Below are 22,531 nucleotides of genomic sequence, written 5' to 3' on the forward strand. Positions count from 1 at the left end.
TGCTGAGATAGACACAGATGCCCCAAAGGAAGGGACTTTGTCCCAATTTCCTCGCATTGGTCAGAGGGACTGGGAAACTTAAAAGTTGAGCTGCACTCATGAATAAGTAAGACCTTCTGGTTGACTGTGCAGATCAGAGATAATATATGAGCAGTGCCAGCACATAGCAGATGCTCAGTAAAGGCTAAATGCTGTTAAGAAAGGCACACACTGGTGCCATGAGAGTAGGGACCTGGAGAAAGAGGATCAGACCAGAAGCAGGGATGTCTAGGCACCAAAAAGAGTTTTGTGCTGTAAGCAAATTGGAGGCTCTGGAGCACTGAGTTTTGTAGCTCCAGGACATGGGTTTAAGGGCCTCTACGAAGGGTCAGTTTAGGAAGGTCCTAAGTTATCTGGGTGGCTCAGTGGTAAAGAATACACCTGCAACCCAGAAGACACAGGAGACGTAGGTTTGATCCCTGGGTTGGGAAGATCCCCTGGAGGAGGAAATGGCAACCCACTCCAGTATTCTTGCCAGGAAAAATCCCATGGACAGAGGAGCCTGGTGGGCTAGCAGGCATGTAAGTTAGTTGACTAGTTGAGAGGGAAGAACAGAAGCTTCCCCTAAAGGGAAGAAGACCTCTCCTGAGGCCAGGGTGAATCTCTCCAATGCTGAGAGTCTACACTGAACCAGAAGAATCTTTCCTTGAATTCCTCTTCAAATTCACAGTGATTTACAGCTTTAGGTTCACCTCCTCCAGGAAGCACTACTAGACTTTTGCAAGCTACATACTGCTTTTCCCTTCTCTATATCCCTATGACATTCACAATCTGCAGCAAACAGTCTAGGCTGCTTTTCTCACTTTACACCTTACTGGTTTCTGGTAAGGAGTTTCCCAGGTGGCACTAGTGGTAAAGAACCCATCTGCCAATGTGAGATCCTGAAGCCCTCTTGAGGGTTCAGACTGTAGCTCGTAGCCTCATGTATCCCTCACAGTTATGTTTTTAATCTAGGGCTTCTCATGCTGTAATATGCACATGAATGCCCTGGAGATCTCTTGAACCTGTACATACTGATTCTGCAGGTCTGGCATAGGCCCAGTGACTCTGCATTTCTAACAAGCTTCCAAGTGATGTCATTGCTACTTTGAGTAGCAAGGATGTAGAGCATCTTACCAACATTGTTTCTTCAAGCTTTTAATGCGTTACATATCTGAAAAGATAACAAGTCTACTCCAGGAGTTCTCTGAGCCTTTAGCAGGTATTATGGACATCAAAGAAGAAGTTATGGTGGGCAGTGTCTCCCAACAGAAGCCTCTGTTCAAGGGCCTGTCCTATAGCATTTATCTCATTATCAGACACACGTCAGTTGCTAATAATAAGAGCAAATATTTATTGTATCCTCACTACAGGCCAAGCATTTTATATATATCATCTTATATAATTATTCCACTGAACACTGTGAGGTACATACTATAGGGCTCTTCATTTTAGAAGAGGAGATGGAAGCTAAGAGGAGTTAAGCCATGTGCCCAGGTGTGTGTGGTAGAGTCAGGAATTGAACCCCATTAGTTTTGACTCCAGGGTCCTCCATTTTAACCACTGCACTTGATCTCTAAGCCTGGGCCCACAAATCTTCCTTCTGCCATGAATTATGTTTAAGGTCCTAACTTGGTGAGGGCGGACCTCTTTCTCAACATCAATCAGTGTTGTCTAGGTGTTCTTTTTTTTTTTGTTTTTCCACAGCTATGAGATTTTTTCCCCCTATGCTGAACATTTACTAATCACATATACGAAAGAAAAACAGCACACTTCTGTTTCAGCTCAGAATGTGTCTGCCTGCAAGTAAAGAGGACAAACAGGTGTGTATTCTCATACTACAAGATGTCCAGAGATGTTGTTGTTCAGTCACTAAGTTGTATCTGACTCATTGTGACCCCACGGACTTCAGCATACCAGATGAAGTGAAGCAAAGTGATGTCTCTGCTTTTTAATACACTACCTAGGTTTATCTAGGCTTCCTAGGTGGCGCCAATGGTGAAGAATCTGCCAGCCAGTGCAGGAGATGCTAGAGAGACGGGTTTGATTCCCTGGGTCAGGAAGCTCCCCTGGAGAAGGAAATGGCAACCTACTCCAGTATTCTTGCCTGGGAAATTCCGTGGACAGTGGAGCCTGGTGGACTACAGTCCATGGGGTCACCAAGAGTCGGACATGACTGAGCACACACACAGTTCTATCTAAGCATGTTTGTCATAGCTTTCCTTCCAAGTATCCAGAGATAGACAGAAACTTGTTAGTTTAGCCAACAGAAACCCAGGCCCTTTCTTTCTCCCCAGGTGCCATGAACAAAGATGAAAAGACACAACCGAGTCTATGGGTCATATACGATTATACAGATAAGTAGTCTCACAATTATGATACCATGTAGTGACAGTTATTTATTTCAACCCTGGATTTCTACAGAAAGAATTGGAGGCACTACTGTGATAGGTATTATAAGAGAAGCAAGCACAGGATCTCTGGGAGCCCAGAAAAAGGGCCCCTCAACTACCTGCGAGTGAAGAAGAGCGTGAAGTGTCAGGAGAGGGGTAGATCTGAGTTTGGTAGGGCAAACAGAAATGAGCTGGGCCAGAGAAGGTCAGGTAGGCAAGGCATGCTCTGGATATCATAGAGGGACGGAATAATGTTCTCACATTTCTCTGAGGTTCCCTGATACCTTTGCTTTTCCAGGAAAATTTGCTCACTTTGCAGTGTAGCACAGTAGTTTGCACCTGGGCTAGGAGGTTAAACTAGATGAGATCCAAAGGAGACACACAAAGTTTTAAGAGAACTGTATACTTGAAGAAACAAGTATGACCTTGAAAGGAAAGGGACAAAAAGGTATGACGTGAAAAGAAATATTCAGGTCATTAAATTCCTACAAGCAGAAGGCAAATGAGAAAACTATTTCATATATGCATATTATATGCATACTACTATATATGCATACTCCCTATATATGCACACTACTTTGTATACAAAAAGAAGGATGACTCAGAGGGTAGAACCAGGAGTCTAGAATTTGGAGTCAAGAGCCATCGAGACTTATTCCCAGGCTTCCAGGCTGAATCAAGGAACTGCCAATCTGTGCCCAGTTGGATTTCAGAATTGCTATAAAGCAGTGACTCTAGCATTGCATCACATCTTCCCTTTGTGAACAAGAATATCTACAGTGGTTATGCTATGCCTGCTCCACCATAGTATCTAAAGATAGTTTGTCTTCAAATCCTGGCTCTAAGCTTGGTATTTTGGGCACCTCCAACCATACTTTGGCCACCTGATGTGAAGAACTGACTCACTGCAAAAGACCCTGAGACTGGCAAAGATTGAAGGCAGGAGGAGAAGGGGACGACAGAGGATGAGATGGTTGGATAGCATCACTGACTCGATAGACATGAGTTTGAACAAACTCTGAGAGTTGGTGAAGGACAGGGAAGCCTGGTGTGCTGCAGTCCATGGGGCCACAAAGAGTCGGACACAACTGAACTGAACTGAACCATAAGCCAATTTCTTCATCTGTGGAATTGTAACTATCTCACAGATAGTTATAGACACTCAATAAGCTAATGCATATAATCACTCCACAGTGTCTGGCACATAGAAGTGGTAATGACTTCAGTAAATGACTATTATTATTATTTTTCATTATTCTTCCCTTTGTATTTTGAATATACCCTTATGATGGCACCTGTCATTCTGCACTGGAATTATATGCATGTCTGTCTAACCCATTAGGCTTTGAGTACTTGGGGGTTAGACAAGATATTTATATTTGTACCTTTAAGAAATATTAACACCTGGGCATATGGTAGATGCTTAGGAAATAGTTATTAAGAATTAACAGAATACAGTGGGATGGAATGGAATAGAAAGGGATAAAAAAAAATGTATACCAATGATTCTGCATTCCTTTCTGCTAGCTTTTGATAGTTGAGTAGCATGATTTTCTTTCCTGGTTGTTCTTGTGGGAAATGATTTAAGAAAGGCAGGGTACCTTCCTGTTAGTCATGATAACTACACAGTTCTGGTAACCTAATGGTGAAGGTTTCCAGAAGCAGTTCCTACAACAAGAATTCCCAGTGGCTGGGATGAAAACTCTGGAAAATGAAGAACTTCTCCCAGTTTGGAGATATCAGAGCTTCAGAAACACTCAGAAAAAGCCAGCTCTCTTCAAGCCACTTTCCTTTCCCAAAGGACTCTGCGGACTACCCTTCTCCCAGCTCTGTGTTATAAAAAGATGAAGTTCAGAGGCTTGAGATTTCTCTCATAGCCCCAGATGATTGAAGGCAAAATGGGGTGTGGACACATGGATATTTTTTATTGACTCTTCTTTAGTGCTTCAGGGGACACTATATTTGGCTAATTTAAGAAGAATATCAAATTTAGAGATACCTATCTGCATAAGTATCAGAAATAAAACCCTCAAGAAGCAGGGAGCTGTGGCACTTAAAGTGACCTATGACCTCCTCCAGAGCTAGGATCCTTCACAAGCATCAACAACAGTCCTAGCATAAATGACAACAACAAATAAAAAATGCCTAGCATAAATTATGCCTCTTACAGCAGATATTATTAATCAATTATAGTATACTTCCACCCCAGAAATTGAAAGTGAAGTCGCTCAGTCGTGTCTGACTCTCTGCGTGGACTGTAGCCTACCAGGCTTCTCCGTTCATGGGATTTTCCAGGCAAGAGTTTGGAATGGGTTACCATTTCCTTCTTCAGGGGATCTTCCTGACCCAGGGATTGAACCTAGGTGTCCTGCATTGCAGGCAGATGCTTTACCCTCTGAGCCACCAGGGAAGCCCTCCACCTGAGACCAGACATAGATTCAAATGCTTCTCATCCCACTCACTGAAGAAAGTCACTACTAATTGATTGGGAGTGCCATGCACAATTCAACCTTCTTTCCTACTCTGACCTAGATGTTCACACTACCTGTGCAGTCCTCATGATTATCTTCTTTATGTCCCTAACAACATGATCCTAACAGCATCCTAAGTAACCATGAGCATACTACTTCCATTTTATCATATTGCCTCCTCTCTCTAGGATCCTCTTACTCTTCTGAATTGCACTTTAGTAGGACATAATATGAAACAGTCGAATAAAATCACACTTACCATGAGAATATTATTGAGGATATTGTTCATAACTTTATTCACAGTCTTCTCTATGAGGCTCCAGGAGGAAAAAAAAAAAAGTCTTCTGATCTTAGAATCAATAATGGATGTATCTCTCCTGAGCCACCAGATCTTCTTGCTGTATGAATCATATGCATTCTGTAACTGACATGTTTCCTTCTTTGCACTGGCTGCAGGAAGCTTATACACTGCTTGCCCTATAATTCATGCTTTAATCTCATTACAGAACCCAAATTATCTTTCTGGGTTGTTTCCCTCCATTGTCTTATTTATCTTACTTTTCTTTTATTCTGCTGCATTTTGTGCATCTTTGTAAGCCACCTTGAATATCTGGAGGAATAAACTTGGTATAAATAGAGAGGTGCATAACTAATAACTCAATGAATGTGAAGCATTATTCGGGCTTTTTACTATTCAATTCATGTGCAAATATTGGGGTAGGATGCATCAGAGTTATGTTTATTGGGGGAGGGAAGTACATAAGACCATCTTTCTCTTTAAGCATCCACCCTTGTTCCTCTTACTCTGAGGGACCTAAAAAAGGTGTGTGTGTGTGTGTATGACTATGTTTGTGTATATATCCTCACTTCCTTGCTTCATACATGCTCTTGCAGGTCTGAGACCACCTCATAGCAACCTCAATCAGCTTGCCAAGAGGCACATGCTGCTGCTGCTGCTAAGTCACTTCAGTCGTGTCCGATTCTGTGCGACCCCATAGATGGCAGCCCACCAGGCTCCCCCGTCCCTGGGATTCTCCAGGCAAGAACACTGGAGTGGGTTAGTTTAACCTTAATACCAAATGCCTACAGGGTATTTGAAATACCAAGATGACAGAACAGTCACTCTCATTATTCCCCAGAGCCCAGCTCTTCATTGACTAAACTACCTTCCAGTCACATGGGAAATACCCTGGTATGTCCAGTAGCTAAGACTCTGTGCTTCCAATGCAGGGGACCTAGGTTCAATCCCTGGTCATGAAACTAGATCTCAGATGCCACAAGGAAGATCGAAGATCCTGCATGCTGCAACTAAGATCTGGCACAGCCAAATAAATATTTTTTAAAAAAGTTAAACACATGGACTTTGAAGTTGCATTTATCTGAGTTTAAATCCTCATTTTGCCATTCAAAATGTATTTACTTAGCCTCTTTTTCTAAGCCTCAGTTTCCTCTTCTACTGAGTGAGATAACACATGAAAAGCATTTAGCACAATGTTGGGCACATGCTAAGTCCTTAATAAATGATAGCTATCATTCTACAGCTTTTATTATTCTTGTCTCTCTTAATCTTATAAATGGTAGGCTCTGCTTCACTATGCCTCTTGGAGGAAGAGAATAATTTGGTTTATTTCATCCTTATTAGCATCTAGACCAGGGTTAGGTACAAGAAGATGTTCAAAACCTGGCTGCTGAATATCTGGTAGAATGCATACCTGGAGACATTAACAATATATGGAGTGTTTCCCACGCAGTACATTCCACTATGCTGTACCACTTCCTCCCTCCTAGAATGGTCTCTCTTCAGTTGGCATCAATTGTAATGATAGCGCCCTCTGCTAGCTGGCAGTAGCAACAAATAACCATGAGATTTACTCTGAGGGGAAAGAAAGGATGAAAACAGACAGGTACTGAGCACCTGCTCAATGTCCTGGACATGTCCATCATCTGTGCATAAAACTGTGTGGTCAGTGAGTGAAATCCACATCAGCCCCCTTCAGGTCAATTCTCCCTATGTGTAAATTCTACAACCAGAGCACCTAGCAATCTATATTCTTTTCTGGGTCAAATGAAATGACAAGAGGCTTAAAAATGTGTCTCAGAAAACCTTAGCCAGAGCTCAGGGAGCTAGCAACTGGGAGAGTCCTTGTTAATTTCAAGATGCAAAACAGCCAGCTTTCCATCAATTTCCAGGACCTCATTCCCACCCTCCCCCCACCCCTCATTCTCAGAATTGATGTTTATGTTTCCACCAGGATAGAAACCAATTCTCCTTGGCATCCTCTGTCAGAGAGAATCAGAAATTTTCCACCTGGGATGCTACAAATTGCATTTCTCAACACAGTTCTGGAATACAGGATATGACTGGCATAGCTAATACTGAGTGATCAAAACTCAGGTGCTCTAACTTTATAACCATCATCATCAGGCAGGCAGAGCTTCACCAAGGGATGGAGCCTCCTGTCCTCTAAGATTCAGAGAGCAAGAGCACAACGATCTGAAAGCAGCTGCCGGGGGAGACTGCAGCATGAGCAGAGGCTGGGTGAAGGCTCTGCCGGCTCCACCCATGCAACTTGGGGCACACTGCCACATTGATCTGAGCCTCAGCTTCCCCATGTATGGAGTGAGGATCAAAGCAGGACCTAATTCAGTGAGCTATTGGCAAGACTGAATAAGAAAACACTATGTGAAATACTTAGCCCAGTGCCTGGATCGTGGGAAGTGTGTGATGTCTTAGCCAAGCTAGAGTGGGCAGCTGGGTCCAATGTTTGTTCTTCTTCTGTAAAGATACCTCTTATTCCACACTCTGGTTAAATCCTGAGCAGTTATGTTTATCCTATCTGGAACTCCCCATCAACCTCCAAACTTCCCAGCCAGTGGTGATTAGAATGTGGAGGAAACCTCTCCCAGACCAAACCAATCAGACTCTTCTCCAGTAACCTGGAATGGAACTAAAGAAGCTAGTCTCTGCTGGTTGTTTCAAGTGAGAACATGTAGAGTTAGGAGCTGGGAGCGTGCCGTCTTCCACATGGGACTAAAAAAGCACAGAAAGAGTCTTTGGAGAAAGAGCATTCTCTTCCAGGTCTGTGGCTACTCTGGGAGAGACAGACACAGAGAGAACAAGAATTTGCTTTAATTCCAGACCTTTTCTGGCTCATGGAAGGCCAGGCTGCATCTGTTCCCCATGGGTCCCTGAGTCAGCACTGTGGGCCTTTGACAAACCCCATTTTTTCCTTAAACTATTCTAAGATTTCTCTTTGAGGCAAAGGCAAATAGACTTCAGGTCCCAAACTCTTTTCTTTGAATATGCTACTCCCTGGGATTTAATGAGGAATTCTATGAGGAAGGAAAGAAAAATGACAAAAAAAAAATACCATCTAATGAGCATCTATTGGATACCAGCCCCTCTTCTTGACATTCTCTCATATTACCATCCAGATGTGAGACAACTATATATGGCTGGGACAATCATCAATATTTTATGCATTATTATATCAATATTTTAAACCTCTGACAGGTTAAGAGCTTGACCCAAGATCACATAGCCCAAAATCATGGTGGAGCTCAGAACTGAACCCAGATCTGTCTGAACCATGTAAGCATTTTTTATACATTCAGTATTGACAAGTTGGGACTTAATTCAATGTCTGCTTCATGGTCGCAATCATCATCACCATCACTAGCACATCATCTTCATCTCTGATCACCATCATCACTGTCATCATTACACCATTGTGATCATTATCACCAGTATCATCATCACCATCATTACCGTCACCACTATCATCAGCACCATCACTATTAACACGATTACACCCATCACCACCACCATCGTTATCACCATCATCAGCCTGCTAACAGCCAACATTTATTTCATTCCATTCTTTGTGTTGAACATGGTATGTATACGTGTTAGCATGCCAAAAGCCTTTGAAGAAGGTATTATTATTACCTTTACTTGACAGCTGAGGAAACGGAGGTACTGTGAAGTGAAGTCACTCATCCAAAGTCACATTTTTGTTGTTGTTGTTGTTCAGTCGCTAAGTCGTGTCCAACTCTTTGTGACCCCATGGACTGTAGCCCGCCAGGCTCCTCTCCCCATGGGATTCTCCAGGCAAGAATACTGGGGTGGGTTGCCATTTCCTTCTCCAGGGGATCTTCCCAGCCCAAGGGTAAACCTGAGTCTCCTGCATTGCAGGCTGATTCTTTACCACTGCACCACCAGGGAAGCCCCTGAAGTCACTTAAGAGTCAAACCAAGTCTATCTGAATCCAGAGCCCACTCTGTATGACTATACTGTCCCAGAGGGCAGGGGCTGCATTTCCTATTTCTTTTGAATCCCCTGTGATGCCCAGCATTGTGCTCTGCATGCAATAGTTTAAAAATAAATATCTGCTGAGATGATGAAAAATGTGGAAAGGACCATAGAAATGCTGAAAGGGAAAGAGTTAAATGCTCTGCTCCAGGTCACTGACAAAGACAGCAGGAGAGCCAAGCCCTGAGCACCAATCTCAAGGCACAAAAGGGTCTTTTTCAAGTTGGTAATAAAGATGTTCATCAAAATGCCTTTCGACGTGGGGCTGAGAAGGCTGATGGGAGCGTGACGAGCATCTCAAAGGCTGAGGTTCGCTTCTTAGTTCTTTACCTTATCTCCAGGGCTGAGTCAGGACATGAATTAATGCCAGAGAATCCCTCTCTGACCCTCAGCTCAAGCCAAGGAGACAATCAGAAGAGAAGATCCCACTTACTGAGTGCTTGTATGTACCAGGTGCTGTGCTAAGTAGTTTGCTGAACAGGACAAACATTGCCGAGGTCACCTGATACTACAGTATGGTGATAAGATAAGATAAGATAAAAGAGAACCCTCTTACACTGTGGGTGGGAATGTAACTTGGTACAAGCCACTATGGAAAACAGTTCATTAAGAAAACTAAAGGTAGAGCTATTACATGATTCAGCAATCTTGGGCATATATCCAAAAGAGACAAAAGCTCTAATTCAAAAAGATACATGTACCCTAATGTTCACATCAGCATTATTCACAATATCAAGATATGGAGGCAACTTAAGTGTTCATCCACAGATGAAAGGATAAAGAAGATGTACACAATAGAGTATTATTCAGCCATAAAAAAGAATGAAATAATGCCATTTGTAGCAACATGGATGTACCTAGAGATTATCATACTCAGTAAAGTAAGTCAGACAAAGACAAATATATGATATCACATATATGTGGAATCTAAAAAATAGCACAAATGAACTTATTTGCAAAATAGAAACAGACTCACAGAGAACAAACTCATGGTTGCCAAAGGGGACGGATAGGGGAGGGTTGAATTGGGAGCATGAGATTAAGTAAGGAAGGAAGGAAGGAAGTGTTAGTCGCTCAGTCATGCCCTACTCTTTGCAACCCCATGGACTACAGCCCACCAGGCTCCTCTGTCCATTGGATTTTCCAGGCAAGGATATTGGAATGGGCTGCCATTTCTTTCTCCAGGGGATCTTCCCAACCCAGGGGTCGAACCGGGGTCTCCTGCACTGCAGACAGATTCTTTACCGACTGAGCTAGAGATGCATATAATTATGTATAGTACAGGTAAAGAATAAAGATTTGCTCTTCAGCACAGGGAACTATATTCAATATCTTGTAAACTATAATGGAAAAGAATTGAAAAAAAGAATACAGAGATACTATATATGTATTACAGTGGTGTGCATGTGTACATACATATCCGTATATATCCATGAATCACTTTGTTGTACACATGAATCTAACACAATGCTTTAAATCAACTATACTTCCATTCACTGGAGAAGGGAACTGCAAACCACTTCAGTATTCTTGCCTTGAGAATCCCATGAACAGGATGACAAGGCAAAAAGATATGACACTGAAAGATGAACCCCCCGGTTGGTTCGTGCCCAATATGCTACTGGAGAAGAGTGGAGAAATAACTCCAGAAAGAATGAAGAGACAGAGCCAAAGTAAAAACAATGCCTAGGTGTGGGTGTGACTGGTGATGGAAGTAAAGCCCGATGCTATAAAGAACAATATTGCATAGGAACCTGGAATGTTAGGTCCATGAATCAAGGCAAATGGAAGCAGTCAAACAGGAGATGGCAAGAGTGAACGTCGACATTTTAGGAATCAGTGAACTAAAATGGACTGGAATCGGCGATTTTAACTCAGATGACCATTATATCTACTACTGTGGGCAAGAATCCCTTAGAAGAAATGGAGTAGCCCTCATACTCAACAAAAGAGTCTGAAATGCAGTACTTGGGTGCAATCTCAAAAATGACAGAATGATCTCTGTTTGTTTCTGAGGCAAACCATTCAGTATCACAGTAATCCAAGTCTATGCTCCAACCAGTAATGCTGAAGAAGCTAAGTTGATCAGTTCTATAAAGACCTACAAGAACTTCTAGAACTAACACCCCCAAAAGAGGTGTCCTTTTCATCCTAGGGAACTGGAATGCAAAAGTAGGAGGTCAAGAGATACCTGGAGTAATAGGCAAATTTAGCCTTGGAGTACAAAATGAAGCAGGGCAAAGATTACCAAGAGAACATACTGGTCACAGCAAACACCCTCTTCCAACAACAAGATAGAAGACTCTACACATGGATATCACCAGATGGTCAATACCGAAATCAGACTGATTGTATTCTTTGCAGCCAAATATGAAGAAACTCTATACAGTCAGCAAAAACAAGACCGGGAGCTGACTGAGGCTCAGATCATGAACACTTTATTGCTAAATTCAGACTTAAATTAAAGAAAGTTAGGGACAAACCACTAGACCATCCAGGTAAGACCTAAATCAAGTCCCTTATGATTATACAGAGGAAGTAGCAAATAAATTCAAGGGTTTAGATCTGATAGAGTGCCTAAAGAACTATGGACAGAGGTTCGTGACATTGTACAGAAGGCATTGATCAAGAACATCCCCAAGAAAAAGAAATGCAAAAAAGAAAAATGGTTATCTGAGTCTTTACAAACAGCTGAAAAAGGAAGAGAAGTGAAAGGCAAAGGAGAAAAGGAAACATATATACATTTGAATGCAGAGTAAGGAGAATAGCAAGAAGAGATAGCAAGGAGAGATAAGACAGCCTTCTTCATGATAAATGAAAAGAAATAGAGAAAAACAATAGAATGGGAAAAGACTAGAGAGCTCTTCAATAAAATTAGAGATACCAAGGGAACATTTCATGCAAAGATGGGCTCAATAAAGGACAGAAACAATATGGACCTAACAGAAGCAGAAGATATTAAGAAGAGGTGGCAAGAATATACAGAAGAACTGTACAAAAAAGATCATCATGACCCAGATAATCACGATGGTATGATCACCCACCTATAGCCAGATATTCTGGAATGCAAAGCCAAGTAGGCCTTAGGAAGCATCACTATGAACAAAACTAGTGGAGGTGATGAAATTCCAGTTGAGCTGTTTCAAATCCTAAAAGATGATGCTGTGAAAGTGCTGCACTCAATATGTCAGCAAATTTGGAAAACTCAGCAGTGGCCACAGGACTGGAAAAGGTCAGCTTTCATTCCAATTCCAAAGAAAGGCAATGCCATAGAATACTCAAACTACCTCACAGTTGTACTCATCTCACACGCTAGCCAAGTAATGCTCAAAATTCTCCAAGCCAGGCTTCAACAATACATGAACCATGAACTTCCAGACGTTCAAGCTGGATTTAGAAAAGGCAGAGGAATCAGAGATCAAATTGCCAACATCCGCTGGATCATGGAAAAAGCAAGAGAGTTCCAGAAAAGCATCTACTTCTGGTTTATTGACTACACCAAAGCCTTTGACTGTGTGGATCACAACAAACTGTGGAAAATTCTGAAAGAGATGGGAATACCAGATCACCTGATCTGCCTCCTGAGAAATCTGTATGCAGGTCAAGAAGCAACAGTTAGAACTGGACATGGAACAACAGACTGTTCAAAATTGGGAAAGGAGTATGTCAAGGCTGTATATTGTCACCCTGCTTATTTAACTTATATGCAGAGTACATCACGCAAAATGCTAGGCTGGAAGAAGCACAAGCTGGAATCAAGATTGCTGAGAGAAATATCAATAACCTCAGATACAAAGACGACACCACCCTTATGAGAAAGCAAAGAAGAATTAAAGAGCCTTTTGATGAAAGTGAAAGAGGAGAGTGAAAAAGTTGGCTTAAAACTCAACATTCAGAAACTAAGATCATGACATCCGATCCCATCACTTCATGGCAAATAGATGGGGAAACAATGAAAACAGTGAGAGACTATTTTCTGGGGCTCCAAAATCACTGCAGATGGTGACTGCAGCCATGAAATTAAAAGATCCTTGCTCCTTGAAAGAAAAGCTACGACCAACCTAGACAGCATATTTAAAAGCAGAGACATTAGTTTGCCAACAAAGGTCCATCCAGTCAAAGCTATGGTTTTTCCAGTGGTCATGTATGGATGTGAGATTTACACTATAAAGAAAGCTGAGATGGGAGAGAGGTTCAAAAAGGAGAGGTATATGTATACCTATGGCTGATTCATGTTGAGGTTTGATAGAAAACTACAAAATTCTGTAAAGCAATTATCGTTCAGTAACAAAATTAATTTAAAAAAATTTTAAAAAACAAAGAAAGCTGAGCACTGAAGAATTGATGTTTTTGAACTGTGGTATTGGAGAAGACTCTTGGGAATCCCTTGGACTGCAAGGAGATCCAACCAGTCCATCCTAAGGGAAATCAGTCCTGAATATTCATTGGAAGGACTGATGGTGAAGCTGAAACTCCAATACTTTGGCCACCTGATGTGAAGAGCTGACTCATTTGAAAAGACCCTGATGCTGGGAAAGATTGAAGGCAGGAGGAGAAGGAGATAACAGAGGAAGAGATGGTTGGATGGCATCACTGACTCAATGGACATGAGTTTGAGCAAGCTTCAGGAGTTGGTGAAGGTTAAGGAAGCCTGGCGTGCTGCAGTCCATGGGGTCGCAAAGAGTCGGACACAACTGAGTGACTGAACTGAATGAACTAATTCTTCAATTAAAAATAAATAAATAAAATGGGGGTGATATTATTCATTGCACCTTCTTCATAGAGTTATTTTAAGGGCAAATTGAGCACATGGTTAGTGTTCCATATTCATTAGTATGTATTAGTCTTCCAAACAACTCTGTGAAGTAGGTATATCAACCCATTTTTCAGATGAGGATATGGAGGCTCATGGGCAGAAATGGCTTGCCTGATACCGCACACCTCTTAAATATACAGAAAACAGATTGAAATCTCTATCCTTCTCATCCCGATGCTGGACCCTTTACCATTCATGCTATCATGTTACCATAGGGTAGCCTGTCATTGCGTCCTCAGCTTTGGGAAGAAGGAAGAGGTCAAAGTCTTTTGTCTTTACAGACTTGCTGTCATTCTTCCAATGGTTTAATTCTGTCACATGCATATGTACAGGGGAGTTGCAGGTACAAAGAAGCCAGGTGTCAAGGTCTATATCACTCATGTCTTTATTCATCACACATTTACTAGGCCAGGCACTGAGAAGGTGCTGCGAACAAAGTCACTGACAAAACAGACTCAACCTCTGACTTCACGGAGCTCAGAGGATGCAGACACGAATTCAGTTCAGTAACATAAATTAGCTGTGCACATGTACTACTGTGGCTGTAACATGTGTAGCATGTAATGTAAAGCAGTGATGTTGATGCTCAGAGGGCCTGTGATAGAAAGCAGGGACAGAGAAGGCAGTCAGAGAGGGCTTCTTGGAGAAGGTGGTATATAATAGTCCATAGCCACAGAAAAAGTGAGAGAAAGTCATTTCAGGTAGAAGGGATTGCCTATGTAAAGGCCCTGTGGCAGGGGGAGCATGTGAGTAAGAGGGACTGAGAGGCAACTCGTATGGCTGGAGCAGAGAATGAGGGATGCATGTTATGGGAGGTAGCTAGGGACACCACCGGGAGTCAGGCCAAGTGAGACTTGAGGCCAGAGCAGAGGCTCAGACTAATGCAACAAAGCAGATCAGAGATGCCTTGGTGTATCTGCTCGTTCATGTGAGCTTCAAGAGGACAGGGACGTTGTCTATCGGTTTTCTGCTGCATCTAGACTGCTGCACGTCTAGAATGGTACCCAGAACACAGAAGATGCTCAGGGAACATTTTTGAATGAGTGCATTTATATATTCATCCCACAAATATTCACTGCTTTATGACAGGCCCTGGCTGAGGTCCTGAATGAATGATGGACCTTGAGTAGTTCTGGGTTAATGAGAAAGGCAGAGGGTCCACCAGACTGTGAATGTCCTAAGGAGAGAGACCGTGTCCTTGGTTGACTCTGCACCTTTACAAGAACAAGTCTTCACCTTCATTATGCAGATCCCCAGGACCCTGGTCTCAGACAGTCTAACCTGGAAGTTTATACGTGGACCTGGGATGCTGCGTTTTAACCAGGGTTCCTGTTGATTCTGAAGCAGGTAGTTCCCTCAAAACAGTCTTGAGAAACACTGTCATAGAACATTGCATGGCACAAAACATTACCTGTTCAATGTAAAGTTGACAAATGAATAAGTGAAAGGACTGAGTCACTGACTGAAAGCAACCTATAATATAATGTAATGAGATGGAATGCTGCAATAATGAAGGGACAGAGGAAGAACTACAGAATTGCTTATAGAAATGCAATCGCAAGACAGGGAAGGCTTCCAGGAGGAGGTGGTTTTGAGTTGAGCCCTGGAGACTGAGAAGACATTTTCTAGGGGGATATGTCTTCATATGTCTGAACCTCAGTTTTCTCAATTGTTCAACAGGAATAATAATAGCTTCTCCAGGATGAGTGTAAGAATTATATGAAATTTACTTAGTCATCCCATAAATATTTATGGAGCATCTACCACATGCCAGGTACCATTTTAGGCACATGTTCAGTTGCTTCAGTCATGTCTGACTCCGTGACCCCATGGACTGTAGCCTGCCAGGCTTCTCTGTCCATGGGATTTCCCAGCAAGAATACTGGAGTGGGTTGCCCTTTCCTCCTCCAGGGGATCTTCCCGACCCAGGGATTAAACCTGCTTCTCCTGCGGCTCCTGCATTGGCAGGCAAATTCTTTACCATTTGAGCCACCACATAGGGGCATAAACAAAGCAGTGAAAGAATCCTGTCCTTCTTACACACTAGGAATAAGACACACAATAATCCTAATAAATAAGTGTATTATCTAGTATTTTAGAAGGCAAGAAATGCTATGAGAAAAACAGTAAGGAAATGTATCACATCAACACATCGGACACCTTAAACTTATACAATGTGGTGGTTCAGTTGCTAAGTCATGTCTGACTCTTGGTGACCCCATGGATTGTAGCCTGCCAGGCTTCTCTGTCCAAGGGGTTTTCCAGGCAAGAATACTGGAGTGAGTTGCCATTTCCTCCTCCGGGTGATCTTCCCCACCCAGAGATCGAACCCGGGTCTCCTGCATCACAGGTGGGTTCTTTACCAACTGAGCTACCAGGGATAGTGTATGCCAATTACATCTCAATAAAAATTTAAAAATAAAGACAACCATTGCTGCTATCATGAGCCAACATCTGTCAAGTAAACAACTGCTCTTTTTGACAGATCTTTTATTTTTGTGGCTTTCCTTGCTTGGGATGATAAATCCTTGCTCTCTCAGTTGACTCCATGAAGACAAGAGAAGTTCTTCCCATCCAGAAAAATGGCTTCTGCCATTAAAAATAAAAGCAAGCAAGCAAACAAACAAGCAACTCTCCTACTTCAAGCACTTGACAAATGGAAATGTAAGGTCTGGGGCCCAAGAGCTCCCCTTGCCCTGAAGCACAGGTTCTCCTTGGGGGGTAGTGCTGCCCCCTAGAGGGAAATCTGGAAATGTTGGTAAGGGGTTAGATCATCGCTAGGTCTGGGAGTGTGCAATGCATTCATACCAATGTCCAGACACTTAATATCCATGAAAAGTAAATTCATCAGAACCAGCTGAGCCTGACTCTAATTCCTTTGTACATAGAAACAAAAAATATATTTTCTGCATGGTTTAGGCACACATTGAATTTTAAAGGAATGTAAATACTGGATAAATTAAGCAAAGGTTATTCTTTGCTTTGTTCAGAACGTTACCAAAAGTTGTGTGCCATTTCAGAAAAACAGGTCAGGGACAGCAGTGCTGTGCATGACATTTTTTTTTCTGTAGGTGACACAACACATCTGTACAAGTTTGCCGCTGTTGTTGCAGCAGTCACAGTGATTATATATAGAAGCAATTATCTGGCTATATCATTATGTTTTATTGCAGAGTCATATCCAAGCATTTACATATTGAAATATACACTGTCTTTTTATAGACTACTTTCACTTTATTCTCTGTTATAATGCTGTTAGGACATTATACTGATTTTTTGAAGTTATGTGTATATATAGATTCTATTATCTGTGAATTTCATTTCTGGATAGTAAAAAGGGGGTTATAAAATGTTCTTTTTTTCTTTTTATATAAAGGGGTATTGAATGTGACTGAGGATCAATTCATCTAAATGCTACTGCTGCTAAGTCACTTCAGTCGTGTCCGACTCTGTGCGACCCCAGAGACGGCAGCCCACCAGGCTCCCCCATCCCTGGGATTCTCCAGGCAAAAACACTGGAGTGGGTTGCCAGTTCCTTCTCCAATGCATGAGAGTGAAAAGTGAAAGTGAAGTCGCTCAGTCGTGTCTGACTCTTAGCGACCCCGTGGACTGCAGCCCACCAGGCTCCTCCATCCATGGGATTTTTCCAGGCAAGAGTACTAGAGTGGGGTGCCATCGCCTCCTCCGCTAAATGCTACTACTGAGCTTTAGAAAATATGCCCTGTGGGTTTCGGCACTATTATTGACCAATCTCTCCATATTTCAAGAGAAACCGGGCATCTAGGTGTTTACAAGCAAGCTTCTGATTTTTAAAAAACAGCAACAAATTGTAAATACATATAAACATTTAGTGAAAAGATGAGTGGTGTCAGGGATTTGGGTGAATAAAGGATGAGTGGGCAGAACACAGGTTTTTAAGGCCAGGAAACTATTCAATATAATACTAAAATGGTAGACACATGTCAGTATGTGTGTGTGAGAGATGCTTAGTGGCGTCCGACTCTTTGCGACACCATGGACTATCGCCCTCTGCCCATGGAATTCTCCAGGCAGTAGTACTAGAGGGGGTAAACATTCCCTTCTCCAGGGGATCTTCCCAACCCAGTCTCTTGCACTGCAGGCAGATTCTTTACTGTCTGAGCCACCAGGGAAGCCCATATGTCATCATACATTCGTCAAAACCACAGAATGTACACCAACAGTGAACCCTGAAGTAAACTATGGCCTCTGGTTCGGTGATGTCGATCCATTCACTGTGATAAGCATATCCCTCTGGTGTGACATGTTGATTAGGGGGAAGGTTGTCCATGGGTGGGGGTGGGAGGTGTGTATGGGAACTCTCTGACCTTTCCACTCAATTTTGCTGTGAACCTGAGACTCTTCTAAAAAGAGTCTTTTTTTTCTCCTTCTTCTATAAACACTGAAGTGAAGTGAAGAGAAAGGCGCTCAGTTGTGTCCAACTCTTTGCAACCCCATGGACTGTAATTCTCCAGGCCAGAATACCGGAGTGGGTAACCTTTCCCTTCTCCAGGGGATCGTCCCAACCCAGGAATTAAATTCAGGTCTCCCACACTGCAGGCGGATTCTTTACCAGCTGAGCCATAAGGGAAGCCCTCTATAAACACTATTCAGGACAAATATTCACATCTTTTGGCTAAATATAGCCAGACTGTGATCTCAATTTTTTTTTTTTAAATGATGTATTTGATGGAGGAACCAAGAGAGATATGTGAGCCTCTCCAGGGTGTATGTAGTCATTTCAATTGTCAATCACTAAACATATGTATTGTGCAGTCTTACACACATTATCACTTCATTTCACAAGAAGCATCTAAGGTAAGTAGTGTCCATGTCACAGACGAGAAAGCTGAGGCTTGGAGAAATGAACTGACTTGACTTCAAAGGTAAAACCAGAATTCCCACTGAACTCTGGAATTAATTGTACTGTGTGATTAACTATAGTAATCACTGCTCAAAGCATTTTAGGGCTCACCGTTTTCCTGACCCTGTCCACAGTGCATTTCAAATATTCTCTTATGGTTACTATGGACACATTTTGAGAACTGCTGCTGCTGCTGCTGCTGCTAAGTCGCTTCAGTCGTGTCCGACTCTGTGCGACCTCAGAGACGGCAGCCCGCCAGGCTCCGCCATCCCTGGAATTCTCCAGGCAAGAACACTGGAGTGGGTTACCACTTCCTTCTCCAATGCATGAAAGTGGAAAGTGAAAGTGAAGTCGCTCAGTCATGTCCGACTCTTCGCGGCCCCATGGACTGCAGCCCACCAGGCTCTTCCGTCCGTGGACTTTCCCAAGCAGAATACTGGAGTGGGTGGCCATTTCCTACTCTATGAGGCATATTTTTTTTTTCATGAGGCATATATATTTTTATCCCCGCTTTCTAGACTGTGAACCTGAGGCTCAGAGAGCAGGACCTGCACAGACCATACAACCAAAAAGCCTCAGAGTAATCTCAGAATGACTCCAGCCAGATCTAGTTGATTCCAAAGCTCATATGATCAACTACAATTTCTATATTTACTCTAAAAATATGAGCAGTACTTACAGTGGGAATGGCAATCTACTCCAGTAATCTTGCCTGGAGAATCCCATGGACAGAGGAGCCTGGCGGGCTACAGTCCATGGGGTCACAAAGAGTCAGACACGACGGAGCAACTAACACTATAGTTATATTCATTCACTGAACACCTTCTATGACAGGGAATTCATTCATGGTCTCTACCAGAGATTGTCAATCTTGACTACACGTTAAACTCACCGGAGCACTTTAGAAATTATTCATTCCAGGGTTTCCCATCATTGTTCTAGGATATGACCTGAACGTCAATATTTGTGAAAGTTCCCCATGTAATTCCAATAGTTGGCAGTAATTAGTATGATGAGTTAAAGACTTCAAAGTTGGGTGGGAATCCTGACTTTCCCTCTTGAGCCAAGTCACTTCTCTAAGACCTTTTCTCATCTGCTATGTGGACACTACTTGTCTTAGGTCTTCTATGAAATTAAGTGTGACCTCCAGGTGATGCCCACCACCTGGCCAGGTCAATGGTTCTCAGGGTCTGTGTACTAGGATCATTTGGAGGGTCTGCTTTTCTAGTTACAGGTGTCCAGGCTCCATCCCAGAAGATTTTTTTCAGCTGGTCCATTCACTGGGTGCAGATAAAAAACCTTCCAGGTGATTCTATATAAAGGTCAAGAACTACTGAACGAGATGTAACTGATACTCTATTTTGCTTAGGCACTAAGTGAGGCTCACAGAGAAGTGACTCATTCAAGGTCCCATACCCAACAAGCTGTGCTTTTCACCATTATTCTACACTATCCAGAAAAATAAAAACCATCTTTTCTTGCCACTAAATCCAGATTGTTGCTAGAACCTTCCTGTCAAGCCAGAGAATCATAAGATCTCAGGGTAAGCATGTCCCTTAAAGACTACCATAGTCCCACCCACCATCTGACGCTGACCTCCTTCCTTAGTGGTTACCTTATTCTACTTGGTTCCTTTGAAAACTGGGAGATCATTAGCACTTAAGCAACCCAATACGCCTTTGAACAGCTCTGACTCCTAGAGAGAGCTGCCGTACTTACTACACAGCTGTTGAGAATTTTGAGATAGATCTGTTTGAGCTGACATAGAAAAAAAAATCTGAGATAAATTATTAAAAGCAAAAAGCAAGTTGAAGTACTATATGCCTAGAATGATCTAATTGTTATGCAAAATACAAAACCTTCTGAATGTGTATGTAATTGCATAGGGGAAAAAACCCTGGAATCGTAAGAACAAGTCAGTAACAATGGCCCACTTTAATAGGGAAAGGGAAATTTAGAGGGAGTGTGTATTTTTTCTGAATAGTAATGATATGGACCTCACAGGTTGTGGGAATAAAATGCAGAAAGAGAACTGATCCTATCATAAACACTCAATGAATGTTAACCAAATATTTTTTAGTCATAAAAAAGTTTCCAAAGGATTCAACAGTGATTATCTATGGATCTTTTTGCTTGGTTGTTTTTAATATATTTTTTCTAAAATGAGCATTTGGTTAGGGGACAACAAGAAAGGAACAGAAATCACTTCTGTATCAACTCAGAATGCATTTGGCTGCGAGTAATGGAAAACCTAACGAACAGAGGCTTATACAAAGAAAAAATAATAAAAGGCTTATTTTTATCTCTTAACAAGATGTCCAGAAGTAGGTGGCTGCTGTTGGCTCGGTCATCAGGGATACAGGGCCGCCTAGCACATTTGCATTTAGCCCCGTGCTCCTTGCTTGGTGGCCGCTGCATCTGCAGACACCACATCCACTTTCCAAACAGAAAAGGGGAGGAGAGCTGGTGCCAGCTGCATGTTTTCCTTTTTGTTGGGAGACACACTTGTTCCCAGAAGCACTAACAGCAGATGTATTTAGGTCTCCTGGATCTCATTCATGTCACTTCTAACTTCAAGGGAAGCTGGCAAAGTTAGGAACAAGATTGTCATGACTGGCTTCAGCTCACCATTAACTCATAGTCTAGGATTGGGTATACCAGCGCCTATTTTTTAAAGTGTGTTCTGCTATCAAGGAAGAAGGCGGTTTCGGTACGGGGTATGATACACAAGCGTGTGCCGCAGCTTCCATCTGCAGAGCCTCTATTTCTCCCCCACACATCTACCACGGATCCTCGTTGTTGTTTACAAAATTACATGCATTATTAATAACTGCACTTGTAGGCTGCTTACAGTGTGACACATAACTTATTTAAAATCTCATGGGGAAACCCAGCAGGGTCAGAGCTGGGATGTGCAGACTCCCACCTGGGGAGATGAGTAATACTACCACCCCCAGTATTTATTTATATCCAACTGAAACACAAAACTGAGGGGGGTGGGAAATAACTTGAATCCCAAGTGTGGGATTTATACACATTCAAACACCATCTGATTTGGTTCAGGAACCGGCGGTTCAAAATGAAGAAGCAGCAGCAGCAGCAAGAGCAGCAATCACTAAAGCCACCAAGCCAGGTCCTTCCAGCCAAGGATGTGCCCACAGCATCCACCAGCCCTCCTTCTTTTCTCCTTGAAGTTTCAGATTCCTATAACTCCCTCTCATCTCAGCCCTTAGACCCTTTCCCCTGGGCAGGGGACTCTATGATCATGGAGATTCCTACAAGTGATGTCCAAATGCAAGATCCTCAATTGGAGAGGTTAGTGGCCTCAGTTCCTGCTTTGTATTCTGATGCGTTTGACATCACCCAAATCATGGAACTGTACAGTTTTCCTGATGAGGATGACATCACCAACTCTTCCTTCTAGTCTCTATATCAGTATCTCTCACCGACAAGGCCCAGTTAGAACAGAGCTCTTCTCTTATAGTCTTTGCTGATTCAGCTGTAGGTTTACTTCCTGGGCAGACCTGCTTCAGCGTGACAAGCTGGAGCTTTGCAGTTTATAGTCCCCAGGACAGCCTGGAATTCCAGAACCCCTCCATTATGGTGCACTTGGGGTTTCTCTGATCCAAGTACTAATAA

The 22,531-nt window shown here is 42.5% G+C and overlaps 1 protein-coding gene and 1 pseudogene across 1 annotated transcript in view; one reads left to right on the forward strand and one right to left on the reverse strand.

Moving 5' to 3' along the window:
* Positions 1 to 22,531, reverse strand: part of SUDS3 (SDS3 homolog, SIN3A corepressor complex component) — a 332,239-nt gene that overhangs the window by 20,734 nt on the left and 288,974 nt on the right. The window lies entirely within an intron of this gene.
* LOC138422293 (arginine-fifty homeobox-like) lies at positions 1,246 to 22,516 on the forward strand (annotated as a pseudogene).

Source organism: Ovis canadensis, chromosome 17, assembly GCF_042477335.2.
Source record: "Ovis canadensis isolate MfBH-ARS-UI-01 breed Bighorn chromosome 17, ARS-UI_OviCan_v2, whole genome shotgun sequence".
Taxonomy (NCBI): Eukaryota; Metazoa; Chordata; class Mammalia; order Artiodactyla; family Bovidae; genus Ovis; species Ovis canadensis.